Source organism: Sus scrofa, chromosome 1 (genome assembly GCF_000003025.6).
Source record: "Sus scrofa isolate TJ Tabasco breed Duroc chromosome 1, Sscrofa11.1, whole genome shotgun sequence".
In the NCBI taxonomy this organism is placed as follows: Eukaryota; Metazoa; Chordata; class Mammalia; order Artiodactyla; family Suidae; genus Sus; species Sus scrofa.
Window position 1 is genome coordinate 132,173,793 of NC_010443.5, and position 16,500 is coordinate 132,190,292.

Here is a 16,500-nt window from a genome sequence, read left to right on the forward strand (position 1 = left end):
AGTAAATGTAAATAATATGGGTAAGAGTAGATACCTATAAAAGAGAAAAAAAGAGAAAGCATTTGTGTATATATGTGTGTGGGTGTGTGTGTTTACAGTCTCATTGCCTATATTGTGCACACACATACACACTGAGACACATTATAATTAAAGTCAGAGACAGAGTTTCTGCTGAGGCACAGTGGATGAAGGTTCTGTGGCTCAGGTTGCTGCTGAGGCTCAGGTTTGATCCCCGGCCCAGCACTGGATCTGGCATTGCCACAGTCATGGTGTAGGTCACAGCTGAGATTCAATCCTTGGCCTGGAAATTTCCATTTGCTTTGGGTGCAGCCAAAAAATAAAATAAATAAATAAATAAATAAAGTCAAAGACAGGAGAAAAATACTTTTTAAATTTTTTTATTTATTTATTTTGCTCTTTTTGTCTTTTAGCGCCACACATGGGGCATATAGAGGTCCCCAGGCTAGGGGTTCAGTAGGGATATAGCCACCGCCCTATGCCACAGCCACAGCAACAGCAGCTTGGAATCCCAGCTATGTCTGCACCTGAACCACAGTTCATGGCAACACCGGATCCTTAACCCACTGAGCAAGGCCAAGGAGCAAACCTGCATCCTCATGGATGATAGTCAGATTTGCTAACCACTAAGCCTAGATGGGAACTCCAGAAAAATCTTGAAAATAGCAAGAGAAAGACAATTCATCACATATAAGGAAGTTCCCACAAGATTAACAGTGAATTTCTCAGCAAAGACTTGGCAAGCTATAAAGAATGGAGTGACATATTCAAAATGCTAAACAACCAAACAAACAAACCTGTCGTCCAAGAATACTCTGTCTGGAAAACTGTCCTTCAAAATGAAGGAAAATTCAGACTTTCTCAGATAAACAAAAGCTAAGAAATTTGATTAATACTGGAGGGAGAAGTTCTAAAGGGAGTCCTTCAATATAAAATGAAAAGATGGTAGATAGCAGGGCAAAGCTCTATGAAAATACAAGGTTCTCCAGCAAAGGTGAGTACATGGACAAACATATTAATCTATACTGTTGTAATTTGGGTACATAGAACTTAAATGATAAAAGCATTTAAAAAGTATAAATTTATGGTAATGGGTATACAGTATATAAAAATATAATTTAATAACACAAAGTGGAGGGAGTGGAGTTGTAAATATTTTGAATTTTGAGTTTGAATTTAAGTTATCAATTTAAAATGGAATACTGTAACTTAAAGATTTTTTTATGTAATTGTAATAGAACCCACAAAGAAAATATTCATACAATATACACAAAAGAAAATGAGAAGTCCATCAGAGCATATCACTATATAAAAAAATCAGCAAAACACAAAAGAAGACAGTATGAGAAGAAAGGAGAGATCAAAAAAGTATAATATATTCAGAAAATGATGAATAAAATGGCAATAGTGAATCTTTCCTTATCACTAATTACTTTAAATGTAAATGGATGAAACTTATTAACCAAAAGATATGGATTGGCTAAATGGATAAAAAATAAGATCCAACTATATGCTATTTACAAGAGGTTCATTTTAGATCTAAGGGCATACAGAAGCTGAAAGTAAAGGATGGAAAAAGATATTCCATGCACACATAACCAAAAGAGAATAGGAGTGGCTGTACTAATAAAAGATAAAATAAACTTTAAAATAAAAACTGTTAAATTTAGTTTATCTCTACAGACTGTTTATGTTTACAAGTGTATACAAAGTATACATATATATGTATTTATATAATTATTTCATTAAATATAATCACTTATTTTATAGTAAATAAAATACTTAGGATAACTTTCCATGTTATTAGAGAGAAATACATCATTTTTCATTGACTTTAATGTTTAGAGATATTTTAGATACCCAGCAAAATTGAGCAGAGCCAAAGGACATTATATGATGATAAAAGGATCAGTTCACCAAGAAGTTACAACAATTTTATGTATTTATGCAAAAAACTCCAGATTTCCTAAAATGTGAAGCAAACCTTGACAGAATTGAAGGGTTAGATTGGAACACAATAAGAGTAGGAAACTTTTAAATACTTTAATTTGTAGATGGAACATCAGGCTGTAGATGAGTAAGGAAATTGAACAATGCTGTAGACCCATTGGACCTAACAGACATACATAGAACACTCTACCCAACAAGAACAGACTATATATTCTTCTCAAGTACACATAGAATATTCTTTCAAGCCATGAAAATATATGGACGAACCTTAGATGCATATTACTATGTGAAAGAAGTTGTAGTGAAAATGCTACATACTTTTTTATTTCAACTACCTGACATATTGGGAAAGGCAAAACAGCAGACACAAAAGATCAGTGGTTGATAAGAGCTTTGGGGAAGGATGAATAGGTGGAGCACAAAAAAAAAATGTTTAGGGCACTGAAAATCTTCCAAAACTTATCTATGGAAGTTGGTAAATGTATAATGGCACATATACTGTAATGGTGGATATGTGTCATTATACTTTTATCAATATCTATAGAATATACAATACCAAGAGTGAACTGTAATGCAAACCATGGACTTTGGGTGATGATGTGTCACTCTAGGTTGGTTGATTATAGCTAATATTACAATTTGTTGTGCAGCATTGATATTGGGGGAGGCTGTCTGTGTGTGGGGGAGTGGTAGCAGAGGTATAGTATATAGGAACTCTCTGTAGTTTCTGCTCAATTTTGCTGGGAATCTAAAATAGCTCTAAACATTAAAGTCAATGAAAATTATATATTTCTCTCTAATAACATGTAAAGTTATCCTAAGTATTTTATTTGCTATAAAATAAGTGATTATTTTTAATGAAATAATTATATAAATGCATATATATGTGTACTTTGTATACATATATAAACATAAACAGTCTGGAAAGATAAACTAAATTTTTCCTGCTATTAAAAAAAGACCTCTGGAGGATAAGTAGGGATAGGACTTCTATCTTTTACTTCAAATATTTCTATAAATCTTTTTTTATTGTTTGTTTGTTTGTTTTTGCTTTTTAGGGCTGCACTTGGGGCATATGGAAGTTCCCAGGCTAAGGACAGAATCAGAGCTGCAGCTGCTGGCCTGCACCACAACCACAGCAATGCAGGATCTGAGATGTGTCTGAGACCTTACCACAGCTCACAGCAACACCAGATCTTTAACCCACTGAGCAAGATCAGGGATCAAACCCACAACCTCATGGTTACTAGTCGTTTCCGCTGTGCCACAATGGGAACTGCAAATATTTCTATAATTCTTGATGTTTATACAGTATCTCTAAATCACTTTTGCAATTTTAAATGTATGTCTGGGGAGTTTGCATTGTGGCTAAGCAGCTTAAGAACCTGACTAGTATCCATGAAGATGCAGGTTCGATCCCTGGCCTCACTCAGTGGGTTAAGGATCCAGCATAGATGACTATAGTGTCAGATCTGGCATTACTGTTGCTGTGGTGTAGGCTGGCAGCTACAGCTCTGATTTGACCCCTATCCTGGGTACTTAATGCCATGGGTTGCAGCCCTAAAAAGCACACACACACACAAAAAAAAGATATCTGGGAAAATTTTTGTAATCCGTGCTCAGTGAAACCATTGGGGAATATAAAGCAGTATAAATAAAAAAATGAATACATTTCATCATTTTTCCACCCTTCCAACCTAAAATAACTATTTTAAATACTCTGGCATATTTCCTCCCAGTGTTTGGACTACTATGTCTGTTAGTGTATATTTGTGTGTCTGTGTATACAGTGAGGACATAGTGTATACGCAATTTTGTATTTGTGTTTTTTCACTTGATAAAATATTGTAACTATACCCTCAATACTTTATAAATATTCTGCAAAAAAGCCAATTTTTAATAACGGTGAAATATTTAATTCTGATTGATATGCTTTTATGTTTTTAATCATTCCTTTAGATTTGGGAATTAATGGTGTTTTGTTTCGTTTGTTTGCTATCATCACTAATTCTCTCTTTAGGATAGATTTCTGGTAAAGGGATACTGGGACAAAGAATTGAGCTCTTGCTTCATTTTGCCAAATTGCCTCCCAGAAAATTTGTACCAGTTTATGCTTTTATGAGTGTTACATGAGAATGGGCATCTCAACATACCCTTTAACAAAACCTTGAACATTTCTAAAGAGTCTCACATATGGAAGGCATGTCTTCAACTGGAAAATGGAGGAGAAAAGAGAGAGTTGCTTCCTTTCATGTGAAGGATATTGTGGCTTCAGCCCTTTTAGTATTAAAATTAGTCCCATCCCGGCTCACAGATCTTCATGCATTCCACCTTAAAACATCAACTCCCATGTTCCTTACAATCACTCACATTATTTATCTTGCTATGTCTCAGAAGACACTCAGGAACTACACACTACATGCTAGAGTTTAGAGGTTTTGTCTTCGGATTTCTTGAAACATTTTTTCTTGCCCATTAGCTGCTTTTAGTTGGTGTTATCTATTAATGCTAATAATATTCCTAGTTGCAGTTACTGCCTCATAAATAATAAAATAAAGTTGAAAAGGTTGTCAAATGGCACAAACATCTCACCCCTGAGTACTTATGAATGAAGAGAAATAATATTAATTACTATGACACGAAATCGGTGGAAGAAGAGACGGTCCATGTTGCATATTGGATGTAGCAAGCTAGCTTTTAGGTTTAGGGTTGTATTTCTCACTTCCTGAGTGTAATGAAGGTAGTTGCACAATGAAGTAAAGACCAGGAAACCATCTGCTACAGAGAAATAAAGGAGCCTTTTGAGATCAGCCTAACAAAATGTCAGGCTGCATTGTTCAGAGTCCTCAAGAGTTTCATGTTAGCTAAAATTCCTTATTTGTCCCCAAAGACTTGGGATCAATACACCATTGAAATTCTCACCCTCTAAATGTGGACTTGAAAATACCATTGGTCATCTGCCCGCTGATTGCCGTGGAGATGTTATGATGCACATCTGGTTACAGCAAGCAGGGTTTTGCATCAAGCACTTGACCACAGCTTCACCCTCTCCTAATCTCAGTCACATTTCATGGCTGAACTCCAGGAGCATATTAATTTATTTTGTGTTTTTCTTTTGATCTCTCTTTTTGAATATAAGCTTTTATCTACAAACATAATTCCAATCTGCATCCTTTCTAATCTTTTGATTTTTTATGTGAATTTATAGTGTGTGTGTTGGGGAGAGGGCGGTTGTATTGTTTGCAGAAAAATGAAGGATGTGCTGGTAACACCAAATGCCTAGATTACTTTGGTCTTCACTTACAAAGATTCTTCACCATGCTTATTTTGCATGAACAGAAAATGTCTGTCCTCTGCCAACTTATAATGTGTTGCAGGCAAATACTAGAATCCATTTCCTTTTTTTTTTTTTTTTTTAATCCAAGGGCCCTGTACTAAAACTGTTCCTTTTGTTTGTTGAAAACTATCATATAAGAATGTTCACTTTTTCTCTCATTAGAAAACACTTTGGTTAACAATGTTGTAGGTACTGCTATGTTGGAGAGTAAAAGGGGTGGCAGATAGAATATAAAAGAAAGCTATGTTTATAGGTGGTTTCTTTGCAAACAGGTGTTTATGTAACTAGGAAGGTGGATGCCATCCACAGTGAGCACTTTAGATGAATGATGGTTTTGCAGGATCCTTGTGTCTGTTTCTTATGCAAAGACAGTGTGAATACCATTATTTGACAAAGGCTAGAGGAAGGTCCAATGCATGCTCATGTCCCTGTCCTCTTGCCTTACTACAGAAATGAGATGCATGGGCTGGAGCACAGCTGGACATGCTGAGGTTCTGGGCTTCAGAAAAAGAACCTTGTTCTTGCTGATGCTCTCTCTTTTTTAATATGTGAAGCCTGAGAGCAGCCTTGAATGGTGTTTGGGTTCAAGTCTCTGGCAACCTGAGCTTAGGTGCCAGCTGTTTAAAATGGAGTTCTGGGAAATATCAGCTGCTCACCATCTAAAGATCGCAGGACCCTTGGATAGAGAAGTTGAGTTTGGACATAGCTTCTCTCTTACTGGCTGGTGAATCTAGAGTACCAGCCAACTGGTGTCAGTAAACTGAGAGATATGCTTGGGGTTATTCACAAGAGAAGTCTGCCTGTCTTCATGCCTCTCTCTGAAATGAAAGTTCGTTGCTAGTACCTATCTTCTTGATAAACCTATGACTTGGTATAATGACATAAAGATGAATGGGATGGTTTTCTTAAAAATTAGGCTCAGACATGGTTAAAATAGAAGTATGTGCCATGATATGTTGATAAATGTTTAACAACTGGCTGAGATGTGGGGGTATAGGGCAGAGAAAGTTGTGATTTATGGATTTTGCCAATCTCTTGGTCTAAAAACTCTGAGCACTGCCAATTTTAAGCTTCCAGTTAGGGTGCCTGAAAGTGTAATTGGGAAGAGACACATAATCACTTTCTGCAAGGTGGTACTAGCCAGTACCCTACTGATGCTATGTATTGGTTGGGTCATTTTTCAGTGTCAGATATTATCAGCCACAGGTCATTACATCTCTCTCTATATATTTTTGTTTGTTTTGTTTTGTTTGTTTGTTTGTTTGTTTTGGTCATGCTCAAGCATGTGGAATTTCATGAGCCAGGTGTCAAACCTGTGCCACAGCAGCCACCCAAGCCACTATAACAACAATGTTGGATTCTTAACCTGATGTGCTACAAGGGAACTCCTCATTACATCTTTATTCACTATAATCAACAACCGCGGGAAGTATGTTTCCATTTGAATTTTGATGACTTATTTTTGGTGCATAGCTGCGGGACTATATTTTATAGTTCAGCCTGTTAAACATCCTACTTTTCTATACATTGGGAGAAGAACAAAATGATTTCACTGAGAAGAAACAATTATATTCTGCCAACTATGATAGATATCATTAGATGTGTCAGAATGGGATTATCCTAGTGTTTAGGTCAAAACCTTTAGCTCTTATTTAACTACAGCATGTCTTTGAGTACTTTCAAGGTCACCTCTCTCCTTTCTTTGCTGAAAATCAGGTGAATTCTACCTAGGAGAGCATGCATAAAATTATGAGAGAGTGAATATTACTCCACTGTCTAATTTGAGAGTGGCCCTTCTCTGAGATCTCTATACAAATCTCTCCTGGTCATGAAATCCCCGGAGAGACCGATCACATAATTTATCTTCTTCAGTTGGACTTAGCAGCTGTTGGCCTATCGGGTAGCAAGAGAGGCTGCAGCTATGGCCTAATAACCCCAATACTGGGCCACAGCCACTAGCTGACCTCTGGGAAAGAGAGTTGCCTTTTTTTTTTTTTTTTTTTTTTTTTTTTAAATCTCTGCTCCAGTGTCAGCTCATGCTGGCCAGTCTTTTTAGGACTGTCTCTCAACTTGAGCAGCCTTGTCCCAATTTTTTTTCTTGTTTAGGGAATTTCCCTTTTTGCCTCCCTGCCCTCATATGGAAACCTCCCTTTATCCTTGGTCAACTTTCGCTGACTTTTTGGAGACAGCTTAACCAACCTCCCTTATTGGTTCTTATTAAAATAGCCTCTCTCTGGATGGTGACTTATTTGCACAGAGAGCTGATAAATGGCTCTTTGATGTTTCTATGTTGTAACCAGCAGCCCTTTAGTGAGATTTTTGAGGGACATCAGTGGGTCTCATTACTTGCACGGTGACCCACGTGGGCTAGACTGATGCATCACTAGGACTTATGAGGAATCAGCTGGTACTAAAAAGAAAAGGTGAATCAAGGTGAATTAACACTTTGCAAGCACCAGGATCCCACATGATCTCAGGGAGCTTGGGGTTAATAGATGCAGACTATTGCCTTTTAAAATTTTGAATGCAGAGAGCTAAAGATCTGGAAAGGCAGGGAGGACCGAAGGAATGAATTGCTGAGGTTTGGGGGTTCTACCAGCTGCCAATATTTTTGTCTTAGTTTTTGGTTCGAGTTTTTCATTTAATGACTTCCAGGCCTGACCCCTGCCTCCTCAGCTGTGCTGAGCTGAGATTAGTCACTGCATGCGCCTTTATTTGTAGCATGTCAAGATCTTGTGCTTCAGTCTCAAGGTCCCCAGACTCCTCTGCGTTGGCTGCAGGACTATACAAAGTAAATGAAAGACAGAATTGAAGGGAAACATGTCCTTAGGCATGCCTCTTGCCTCACCCTGAGAAGGACTTACTTCACCTCTAGTCAGTGATCACATGTGAGAAAAAAAAAAAAGAGGCAACAGTAAAAACTCCCAAATTCCTCCTACGGCTGCAAGGGTCTTACAATGCTTTTCCTGAGGCTATTGTATCTACCGAAGAGTTTAGGAGAAATTCATGGTGGCAAAATGACCTTGAACAACCTAAGGGATGATTGAGTGAGCTCTGGAAATGAGGTTCTAAACCTGAGAGAAAGTCAGTTGCGGTTTTGTTGAACATACTGATTTATTTCTCCCAAAGGAGCAAGGAAAACCCATCCCAGCGATCTTTACCCTCAAGCACGTTTATTGCTTTCTACGTATTCAACAGCTGAAGGCCACACAGCTGAGTTGCTGGCTTCACTGAACTCGAATAGTCCAGTCAAGGGCCATTATTTTATCCAATATGGAAGAGTGGACATCTCAACAAGCTTTCCCAAGCTACCATGGCAGGTAAACACCCAGAAGTCGGACAATTGTGATAACCCAGGACCACAGACAACCCTGGATAAGATGCACTTTCTGCAGAGGTTACCCTGTCTTTCTCTCCCATCCGAGTCTCTCCAGAATCGTCCTTTTCTTGTTTCGCTTAGAGTTTACATGTGATGATTCTCAAAATTGGATATATATTGAGATACAGATCATTTTTTTTAGGACATGTTTACTTACACAAGGTTTCAGGAGCATTTTGAAGTTAAATACTAATTCTTTGCTATGTCTCAATATAAGAATGGAAGGATGCCTCACTAATAAAGAAACTACTACTTCATCAGCAACATGTGCTACCCTAGATATCAAGGAAGGGATGAGTTTTACTTCCAAAGATGCTGCCCTGCATCCTTTTAGGAAGGAAGGAGGGTATAAGTCAGTCAGATATTCCTTAGAATCATTAGTCCATCTCAGAGAAAGGGTGTGGTATATCTGCATAATGTTTTTCCTAATCTTACCCATTCTAGGTAGAACTTTTTGGTTGGAGTTACTTATAGAAATGCAGCTGCTTAGTTCATGCAGACATTTACTCGGTGTGTGACCCAAAGGGCAAGTGATAGAATGGGGTAAATAAATATGAATGTAGAATAAAAGCATCTCAAGAAAGAAGCAGAAAAAAATAGTGAAGGAAGAGTGACTTGGATTGGGAAAGGAAGAGGGTGGTGGTGCTGGTAGAAGCTGACTTTGTTCAGAAGGGAATGGTTGGGAATTAGAGAGGGAACTTTTCTCCTAGAGGATGAGTGAGGATGAGCAAGTGGTAATGGCTTGAGGTGAGACTTGGGAGGGATACCATTGTAGGCTTGACAAGGCTGGACTCTGAGCAGTGGGTGTTAAGGCTGTGCCTTGGGTAGAGCTTCTGCTTTATGCCCTCTAGGAAGGGGTTCTTGTTTGAGAAACAGCTCACAGAGGTCATGAAGCTCTGAAAACTCAGAGGAGACTTACTAAATAGGATAAACAGAAGGATGCGTCCCAAGGGCAATCTACAGGAGGAAATCTTGGTTTGTCCTTGTTTGGTAGCAACAGAACTGACCAGAAACTAAAAACCAAGTTCCAACTTCTGCCTTCAGAGAATAAGTCCAGACTTTTTTCTTTTCTTTTTTTTTGCCAGAAACCATAGGTGCGAACCAGAGAGTCTGTCCAACATGACTGTTCTTTCTAACCAAGGCTAGCTTCGCTGAGCAAGTCTTTCTCCTCTAAGTGGTAAGAAGAGTTTATATCATCATTTCTTGTCTTTAATTTTAGGGATTTAAAATTCAATATTTATTAGTAAGCTTTAATACAGTTATATTGCCACTTAGAAAATATGCTCTTAATTTTTTAATCTTGTAGGCATGGGGATTAGGAAGCTTTAATAATGTCACATTCCAACATAACAGTATGTTGCTAAGCCTCAAGTTTATTCCTTATAAAAGCGTTGGCAAAAACAAAACAATTACAGGGTTTGTGTGTCTCTGCTTGTCCTGGTGCCAAGAGGAGCAAAGGGAAGAGGTAATGAGAGTTGCCCAGTGGCCAGTCTGTGCATTTGTAATCAAACCACTAACCTCACGTCATTCTCCACTTTCTGTGTTCATGGTTGGAGGGATTAGAACATGTCTCTCATATATTTCTGGAGGTTATGAACAATAAAAAGAATAACAGAGAAGCACTCATTTTAAATTGTATGTATTCTACCAAGTGGCATTGGTCTTCCTCATATCCATTTGTTTTGACACATAAATTAGGAAAGTTCTCTCTGATCTCTTTGAATTGGCCACATACATTGTAAATAAGTACATTCCTTTAGTGGGAGCTGAGTAAATATTATGGACTTAGAAAACAGAAAAAACATTTAGTCATGGCTACAATTGCAGATGAGACATAAGTATTATTACAACTAACTAGCATTTGCAAAGTGATTTATAATTTGCAGAGCACTTGTTTGTCCTTGTTTGAATTATGCCTACAGGTTTCCTGAAGAGTCTTCATTTTCATTTAATGCAGTATTCCTAGGGGAGGCTTGGGAAAAACTTATTGCTCTTAATGAGATCCAGCCACCCATCTGGTTTCCTATTGCTCCATTCCAACAGTGACTGTATCCAGAAAAGAGCTGAATTTTTGTATTAGTCAGGAAGACCAGGTTAGCTGCAATATAACAAAACCCTAAGTCTCTGGTTATTACCCACCAAGACTTATTTCTTAGTTAATGCTCTGTGATCACCATGAGTCAACTGGAAGCTCTTTTCTACCTGCTAGAGCCCAGGGGCATGGGCTCCTGGTGGCTCTACACTATGGGTTGTTACCAGTCATGGCAGTGGCCAGCATCATGGAAATTCACACATGGGCTATTCAAAGCTTCTACCTGGATGTGAAATGTGTCCCTTCCACTCATTTTGTGCCTCTGCCTGTCCTGGTACCGGTAGATTTCATTGGCCAAAACAAGTTACTTTGCCATACCTGACTATACCACATGCCAGAAAGAAGGAGAACTGAACACGGCTAATGATTATCAGAGCTTTATTGATAAAGGGCCTGGACCTTGGCCAAACTGTAAAGGAAGAAAATTCTCATTGTGTATTCCTGACTCCCGGTGAGTTCTCTTTATCTTCTCTGTTCCCTACTCCTCTTTGCCCCTTCAGTAATCCAGAGCTCTTTCCTTCTGCCATCAGTACTAGGGACTATCTGACATTTTTGCTGGTTTGTATAACTTTAAGTTAATTGTTATATCTTCAGGATGATTTACCCCTTGTAGTTTTATCTCTGATATTGAAATTAAAGCCTTCCTCTAGTATTGGTTAGGGAGAGTTTCTTTTCCCATGGAGCAGAGTTAGGGATAAAGGAGGTAGGAACAAGATCTCCTGAATCCATGCCCTGTGCATGGAAGCATGCATGGAGAGCTGCCCCCATCAAATAAAATCAGCTGAGATGACAGAATCTGTTTCCTCAAAGAAGTTACTTTATAGTAGTGAAGGAAACTGAAACAAACACAAAGCCACACCTGTAAGACAGAATGACTCTCTGCTGCCCCCCAGAACCCACATAAAGCATATTTTAGTGTGTGATGAACAGAATAGTGGTCCCCCAAAGATGTTCACAAGACAATTCCCAGAATCTCTAAATATGTTTATCTTACATATCAAAAGGGATTTTGCAGCTGTGAATAACTCAGGTGTCTTGAAATGGAAAGCTTATCTTGGATTATTTAGGTGGGCCCAAAGAAATCACAAGAGTCTCTATAAGGGGAAGGGAGGAGGGTCAGAAATAGGAAAGGGATGTGACAACCCAAGCAGAGGTTTGGGTTATGTGGCCATGAGCACATGATGTGAGTGACCTCTGGAAAATGGAAAAGGAAAGAAGCAAATTCTCCCCTAGAGCCTCCAGAAGGAACACAATCTGCCAACACCTTGATTTTAGTTCCATAAGACTCATTTCTGACTTCTGACCTCCAGAACTATAAGATAATCAAAGTGTGTTGTTTTAAGCCACTAAGTTTCTATAATTTGTTGAAAGCCACAACAGGAAGCTAATACATAGACATTTAAAAGAAAACAAGTGGTTTAGGATATGAGCTTCCACGTTAGGAATTTGAATCCTAGGTGACCTAGTTCCTCTCTCTGAGTATTGGGTGAATGTATACAACTTCCCTCCTCCTCAGATTCTTCATTGGTAAAAGCAGGGCCAAACTAACTACCTATGAAAGTTGTTGGGAGATTAAAACAAATGTTAGTTGTTTGGCCCTTGGTATACCTCAATGTGTATTAAATACAAGCACAAATTCCTAAGTATGACTATCAAGGATGTCATAATATATACAATGATAATAATAATTCTTAACATCTACATAGAAATTTATATCTTCCAGCATATTTTTGATCCCTTGAATCTCATATAATCCTTAGTTAAGCTTTGTAAAATAAGTTAGAGCTAGCAAAGGGCCAAATGGAAAAGAGTCTAGAATGATTTGACGTGGGCAAGACTGCCATGACTAGTCAGGTGGCCCTTGAGCCATTATTTGATGGAAGATATCCATGTCAATTCAAGAGTAAACAGAACTGGGCATTCCCATTACAGCGCAGTGGAAATGAATCTAACTAAGAACCAGGAGGTTGTGGGTTTGATCCTTGGCCTTGCTCAGTGGGTTAAAGGCATTGCTGTGAGTTGTGGTGTCGGTTGCAGATGCAGCTCAGATCTGGGGTTGCTGTGGTCATGGCATAGGCCAGCAGCTGTAGCTCTAATTCAACCCCTAGCCTGGGAACCTCCACATGACTTGGAGGTAGCCCTAAAAAGCCAAAAAAAAAAAGTAAACAGAACACAAAGTGTGTATCGTATACCTTCTCTGCAGCTCACTCTGTGCCAGACCTTGGACTGAAGGTTATAAATGCTGTCATGGAGAATCACAAGGTATTAGGCAAGAGAGTAGCATTTGCTTGGCTGGCATATCATCCCACCCATCATTCATTAATGAACATCATTTCTAGCCTCAAAGATTTAAAATGTTATCTCCTATAGGAAGGTTGTTCTGCAATTTCAGGAAAAAAAAAATGTTTCATTGTATTTCCCAAAATGTGAGCAAATCATTTAGAAAGCAAGTTCAGGACAGTCCAAATTAAACTAAGAGACATTGATTGACTTTGAGTGAATGTTTGCACTCATGGTTAACTGCATGCCCTTCCACGTAAGATGGACCAGTGTTCATTCCCCAGCTGCTTCTTTAATGACTGTGTGATCCCACCAAGGTTGTTTAACTTTACTTCCCTCCTTTGAAAGAGGACCAAAATACCTATCCCTTTAGTTTGTTTTGACAATTCCAATGTTACCCATTACACTAATTATTCCAAGCCAGCACTTTAAAAAGACATCAGTTTATGAAAATAGCTAGGAAATATTAAGCTGACATTTCTTCAGAGAAATTTATTGGAGAGAGTTTTCTGTTCCTTTGCCCTGTTTCTAAAAACATCCCCACAGCACATTTTCTCTCCCATGTATTTCTCTAATATTTATCTTTGTTTCTTTCTGATTTGGGAAGAAACATCAAGGAAGCCAAAGACCTATCCTTTCTGTAGTAGGAAAAATGGGATGTGAGAGGATGGTCATGTCCCAGGCTGCCAAATGAGGGTCCTTGTCTTTGTGTCGGAAAGAATTCAAGAGCGGACCTGAGTGAAGCAAAAGCAGGTTGTTTAGAAATAGACAGTCCATATACAGTGTGGGCCATCTCTGAAGGCAAGAGGCATAGGGTCATCACAGAAAGTGAGAGTTGCCCCAGGGTATATGAGGTGGTTTGTTTTTTATGGGCTGGATCATTTCAGACACTAATGAGCTGGAGGAATATTCTGTCTTGGAGAGGGGGCGGGGATTTCTAGGAACTAGAGCACCACCCACTTTTTGGCCTTTTATGGTCAGCCTGGGACAGTCTTGGTGCTTGTGGATGAGTCATTTCTCATGCTAGTTAGCATGCTGATGCATTATAGTGAGGCTCAAGGTCCACTGGAAGGCAAATCTGCTGCCATCTTGGGCCTCACTTTGGGTTTTAGGGGTGTCCCATTCTTCTCAATGGTCCTATCATTCTTTTAATGGTTGTGCCCTGCCCTCTTCTTTCTTATATCACTTTGATTTCAGGGGTAAAATCAAGGAAGCAACAGTGAAACCACAGGTCTTACCTGGTTTAAGAAACACTTCATAACTGTTGTTATGCTTTATTTTGATTTGCTTCTTTTAGAAATATGTTCAGAATCTCTAGTTTAAGGCAACCCCACCATCTGTTTCAATTTTAATTTTCTTTCTCCAGATTGGAAGTCCTTCACATCTGTCTCCTAACTGGGGTAAACTTCCCACTCTTGGCTTCCAGATGCTTGCTAAATATTTAATTGCTGAAATTCCTCTTCGGATTTGAGGACGTCCATGAGTTTGACTCCTTTGGCTTCTTTCTCCTGGACTTTTGCTGCTTTTTATGTAAACATTTCTAGGCTGCCTCACACAGATTCCTCTATGGTTTCCTCCTACAAACTTGTTTTGAACCTGAATTCTTTCCATTTATGACCATTCCATATTTCCTACACATTGGCCAATTTAGACCCAGTGCCCCAGCGTTCTTTCCATTCCATGAGCTGAGTGACAGTTGAATGACAGGAGGTAAGTAACAGATGGGCAGCTCACTTCAAACCACACTTTTGCAACACTGAGAGTGATGACCTTGCAAAAAAAATTACAATACCATGCCATACAATAATGAGCCTGCCATCTTGTGGGAACCCTCTCCTTTCTCTGGACCTCCTCCTGGACAGTGGAAACATTCCCAGTAGGCTGAGAAGGCTAACAGAGCAACTTCTCTGCATGTTCTTTCCTGAGCTGGGTTCCCTGTGCCTGTTGCTAACTGAATGTCTTTCAGAGACCAGACATTACTCACTGCTTCACCAGTGAATTCACTGTGTGACTGATAGTGTGTATATGTGTGTGTCCATGTTTATGTGATTTTAAGAAGGTGACAAAACAACAACAACAAAAAGAACCAAAACCTTAATGGAAATTAGGGTAAAGCTCAGTTTGGAGATATATGAAGGGGTCAGAGGTGCTTTGTTCCTTAGGTGCTTCTGAAGAATCTCCTTCACAAGGTTTTCATATTGAGTTTTAGAGATGATGCCATGTGTCAATGTCTGAGACCAAGCCTTTATTCCACACTCAAATCTTCCCCCTCAATCCTTCGTGGATGGAACCAAAACTCAGTTAAATCCTCCCAGAAGACAAAATGTTTGAGAGGATTCACTTTAGAATTGTTCATGGAAAAATATGAAAGCAATCCATAGTTTTATATTAAAAATAAGATTAGCCACATTTCCATGGGTCACAGTTGAGATTGTTTTTAACTGGCTCACCTTGGAAGTAAAGATCAGCTCCATCAAAATACTAGCAGCTGTCTTCTTTAGATTAGATATTTCTTTTAGGGTTTATACAAATGTAAAGGATTCCCAAGTTTCCCAAATAAAACTGCTTAGGTTTTGCCTTCATTGCTAACTGTCGAATCAACTCTTGAAGCAAGTCTTAGGGAAATATTAGATACAAAATTTGGTTGATGGATCTCATAGAAAATATATGACTTGAAATTTATCCAGAAATTAGGCAGGGGGAGAAAATATGTGGCATTCCTGGTGTTCCCCCTTACTCTTCACCCATGAAGGTCATGCTGACCAAACTCCACATGTCTCATGAACATCCTTCTCAGTGCAGTGTGCCAGTGGTCCAGAGAGGAGCTCTAAACTTCAAGATAGGCATGAATTATTCAGCTAAAGGTCTGAAGTAATTGTGTGCACAACAGCTACTAGGAGTTTGTCCTGAAATGACTTTATCCATCTTTCCCAGGCCTTTACATGGCTATTACCACCCATTTCCAGAAACTGGAGCCCCTGAGACTCTGGGGCTGTATTTTCGTTTCTTACATTTCTCTAATTCATCTTGATTGGGAAGGAGAATTTGGCATTGCTGAAAATGGAATGAAGTATAATGTGTTCATGCTTCAGGCATCAAACAAGGCTTCCTGTCTCTGAGGAAGTCCATTGGGATTCTCTACATTTAGTTAAATGACTCTTATGATGTTCTTTTACTGTATCACTTAGCACAGAGAGTTGAAATAATCAGTCAGGCTATGTGCCTATCACATCTAGACCATATGGCCTTGGAAGGCAGGCAAGATCATTATTAATAAGGGTCAAGCTGGATCCAAAGCTGTGCTGCCCTTAGCAATCAGGCCTGCCTGGAGACTGAAAGCTCAGGCTCCTCAGCTGTCTATTTGCATTAGTGACCAATGAGATCCTTGGGAAAGAAATTGTCCTAAGAAAAAATGAAACTAAGATATACCTGGTTCATGCCAAG